At 38.2% G+C, this 4737-nt stretch overlaps 1 pseudogene; it reads left to right on the forward strand.

The window, feature by feature from the left end:
• The first annotated feature begins 1126 nt into the window (after positions 1–1126).
• Positions 1127–3431, forward strand: LOC120591458 (deleted in azoospermia-like; annotated as a pseudogene).
• The last annotated feature ends 1306 nt before the right edge of the window (positions 3432–4737 follow it).

A 4737-nucleotide genomic window follows, 5' to 3' on the forward strand; every position in this document is an offset into this window, starting at 1 on the left:
CAGGACTGACCTGGGGAAAGCATTATTCTATATTGGATACTATTTGGATCTTCCTATATCCACATATTTTTCTATATTCTGGGATTCTTACTCCACCTTCCCACTTGCCTGAGTTGGCCTTACTCATCTATCAAATGCAGACAAATCCAAGGCCATGAGCAGAAATGTACATATGAATGCTCTGTTGGGAAGGTTGCCTCATTCTAATTTTGGCCACAAGCTGACTCCTCTTGTGCATGGAATGCTCCTAAATTAGCCGCTCAAGGTGGGTAGTGCCGACACTGTTATAAAACGAGAACACACATAGAATGGACTCTGAATGATACCAGCATGTATAAGCTACATAGACATTGACTAAAACTTTTTTCGTAAATATTTTCTTTATAGTTAGTCACTAAAAATTATAGAGCTTCAGTCTATACAAAAAATAGAAAAAAATGTATTTAAAAATACAAAAAATGTATTTTTATGCATAATCACTGAAACCAGAAATGTAACTTGATTCTGAAATTGAAATAGTACATTTTATTTATTTATTTATTTATTTATTTTCCTGTGGGAAATGACTGACTTTGGTAGAGTAGAAATAGAAATTTAAAGCTTATGAAGAAACAAAGATGTCTAATGTACAAAGCACCCATTACATCTTTGAGAAGTCAAATATCATCTATAAAATAAAAATGTTTAAAGAGTATTATTTCTTGGCTTTGTAAAGAACTAAGCTATATCTGAGTTAAACTTTTGGCTGTTCAAAAGCTCTCTAAAATATTTGGTCAAATGGATTCATTCTCAACACAGATGGTTTCAGATGCACCTGTGAGGCCACAGTCTCAGATTACAAGCATTTCCCTATACGAAACGTACAAGTGCCCTTGTATGTTTCCCGGCTTGGTCGCCAATGGCCACATCAAATATCCTCATTGATAGAAATCTTGTTCAAGAGGAATAATGGACAAAAAACAAAACAAAACAAAAACAAAAACAAAACCACACCTTCCGTGGCCTTTTTGCAGTATTGCTAACATAGAAAAGTCTGTCATGTAAATAAGAATGTCTCCCATGAAAAATGAATAAAATACTTCTTTTAAGGAACACAAATTGAGATATAGCACTTTTTTTATTCAAGATGGCGGAGTAGGTAAATGCTCTGCAAGCCTCCTCCTGTGACCACATCAAAATTACAACTAAACTACAGAACAACCATTGTTGAGAACTGCTTGACATCTAGATTAACAGAAGTCCTATAACTAAGGCTATAGAAAAGAAGCCACGTCAAGACTGGTAGGAGGGGCGGAGATGCTGAGTGGGCTGGTCCCACATCCATGTGAGGAGGTTAAAAATCTGGAGATATCCCAGTTGTGAAGGTCCCTCTGAGAAATGAGGGGTCCCAGGCCCAAACCAGGCTCCTTATCCCAAGGTTCCAGTGCCAAGAAGAGAAGTCCCTATAACTTCTGGCTGTGAAAATCAGCAGATTGTGGCTGAGTAAGACTGAGGGCTGCTGGAGTTCCAGGCGCTCCTCTTAAAGAGACCATGCATGGACTTACTTGCTCATAGACTCACTTTTTCTGAGTTCCAGTGCTTGGACAGTAGTTTGAAAAGCACCAAGGACATATGGGGAAGAACCAGGTTGTCTGGCTTCAGGGTGAGGGCTGAAGGGGTAGCTTTCTCCCAGACAGAGGTGCTGGCAGAAGCCATTGTTTCTTTGTTGAGCCCGTTTCTCATCTAGCCTGAATGCACAGGTAATCTCTATATTTAGTCTCTATCAACTTAACATTGTTCACCCGGCCTGATGATTCCCTGAGACTTTGCCCCACCTAAGCCTCTTCCAGTGGCATTTCTATATAAACAGCATGTCTTGGCTCATGCTGTAGACTTTCCTAAAATCTCTCAAAGGTTCACAAAAACCCGAACAAGCAGTATCTGGCTTCAGTGAGCCCTATACCTCTTGCTAAGCAGCTTGGCCTTTGTTCCCAGCTCAGCCTGTACCAGGCACCTCCAAGCCCAGCACAAAAGGCAAACATCTGCAGATCACTTTATAGATCATACCAAATGGCCCCAGGCAGGGCACAGGCAGCAGCTGACCTTGGCCAGCAACAAAGACCTCCCAAGAGACCCCGGAACTAACACACCTGGTGGCTGCTTCAGACCATGCCAGAGTACCACCCAACCACCTCCACAAAAGATACACGCAGAGGGCAAACTTAGCAAGCACCAGAGGCCTGCTAAAGTAAATTCTGTTTTGTAAGGACAGCTCTTGCACAACAGCTCCTCCACTCTAGTCACAGCCAGTCCTCACAACCAATCAGCCTGAGCGTTAACCCCTCCCATTGAAGTGGCAACTACAACAGGAGGGCACACACAATCCACAAAGGGACACACCTAGAGCATCCGGCATAGGAGACCAGAGAGACTGTGCCACTAAGTCCTGAAGAACACCTACTACATGAGGCCAATCTCCTAATTCTATGAGACGTAGCAGCTCCACCTAATACATAGAAACATACACAAGGAGGTAGCCAAAATGGGGAGACAAATAAACATGTCTCAAATGAAAGATCAGAACAAAGCTCCAGAAAATGAACTAAACAAAATGGAGATAAGCCACGTACCAGAGCTCAAACACTGGTTATAAGGATTCTCAATGATTTCAGTGAGAACTTCAAAAAAGAGATAGGAAACATAAAAACACAGATAGAAAACATTAAAAAAAAAAAACCCAGTCAGAAATAAAGAATACGATAACTGAAATGAAGAATACATTAGAGAGAATCAACATTAGATTACATGATATAGAGGATCGAATCAGCAATTTGGAGGATAAGTCTGCTGCAAATTCTGAGACTCCAAAATGAACTGTATTTCCAGAGAGGCCAGCACCCAGTACTCGTCAGCTACAACTAGCCAAGGCTATGTTTTACTTGAAGGCAAAATCATGCCAAACATAATTTTTGTTGGTAGAACTGATGTTAGGATGGATGAAACCGAAATTAAAAGTTTCTTTGCTAGATATGGTTCAGTAAAAGAAATGAAGAGAATCACCAATTGAACTGGTATGCCCAAAGGCTATGGATTTGTTTCTGTTTATAATGACATGGATGTTCAGAAGATAGTAGAATCACAGAAAAATTTCCATGGTAAAAAGTTGAAACTGGGCCCTGCAGTCGGGAAACAAAATTTATGTACTTATCACGTGCAGCCACATCCTGTGGTTTTTAATCCTTTTCATCCACCACAGTTTCGGAGTGTCTGGAGTAATCCAAACACTGAAACTTATATACAGCCTTCAAACATGATGATCCTATAACTCAGTATGTTCAGGCATTTTCTCCTTATCCAAGTTCACCAATCAGGTCATCACTGGATATCAGGTGCCTGTATATAATTATCAGATGTCATACAGTGGTCTGCTGATCAAAAGAAAGCAAATGTGAAAATGGCAATTCTTCCACATATTGAATGTGCACTACAGGCCAAGTGCTTTAGGTCTACAATCGTCATTTACAGATGAGGGAACCAAAGTATAGACATGGTCCAACCCAACAAGCTGAGAGATGGCAGAGTCAGGTTTTAGACAATTTTTGTTTGATTTCAATGTCCTGCTTTCCATGAAACAATAATACCCTTATAATTTACTATGCCTTTATAATAATTTTTATGCTTTTTGCAGTGCTGTTATATAATAAATACTTTATTTGTTGACTAATGTGACAATAAAAAGAATTGTTTACCACAGAAATAGACTCATAGATACAGAAAACATTTTGATGGTTGCCAGATAGGAAAGATTGAGGAGGGGTAGGTAAAAAAGGGGAAGGGATTAAGAAGTACAAATTGCCAATTATAAAAACAGTCACAGAAATGTTAAGCATAGCATAGAGAATATAGTCAGTAATACTCTAATAACTATGTATGGTATCAGATGGGCACTAGACTTATTAGGGTGATCACTTCACAAGTTATGTAAATTTCTAATCACTATGTTGTACATCTGAAACTAATATAATATTATGTCAACTATAATTGAAAAAAATTAATTATTTAAAAAAAGTATTTTTTTGTTATATTGACATGTCTGGCTAATGGAAATTTTTGCAACATAGAAAAATCCAAAAAGCATTTAATTGTTGTTATTTTAAATGTAAATCCTCTCTATTCTTTTTTGAAAGGTATGCTCTAAAACATTTCAACCTGCATATTGAGGATAAAGAAATCTATTCAGTTTTGATCCAATTCCAAGCCAAAGAAACTCTTGTGCTGAGGTTTGAAACAAAGTGCTGAAATGATACATGGTCCTTGCTAGTCTATAAACTACTCAGCTGCTTCTTTTGATTACCTTTTCATGCTGGCTTGTCCTTAATATAGCTAATGCTCCCCAGATGTATCAGCTGCTAGCTCTCTAACCCTAACTGGTTTCACATGTAGCACTGACTCCTTTTCACAGACATTGCTAGTGGAGAAAATTGCATATCTTTCAAGTGCCATTAGGGCATGACAGTGCCATACAGGCAAAGCTATTAAATGCATGTTTTTATTTTAAATGTTTTATTTTTGAAAATTTCAAAATATATGTAAAGAATGATATAATAAATTCTCCATGTGCCATTATCCAGCTTCAACAAATTATTTCATGTAAACCCTTACCTACAGCCACCTTCCTAAATCATTTTGTAGCAAATTCCAGATGACATTTATTTTATGAACAAACATTTGAGTTTGTAACTCTGAAAGAAAAGGACT

The sequence above is a fragment of the Pteropus medius genome, unplaced genomic scaffold (assembly GCF_902729225.1).
Source record: "Pteropus medius unplaced genomic scaffold, Ma_sr-lr_union100, whole genome shotgun sequence".
In the NCBI taxonomy this organism is placed as follows: Eukaryota; Metazoa; Chordata; class Mammalia; order Chiroptera; family Pteropodidae; genus Pteropus; species Pteropus medius.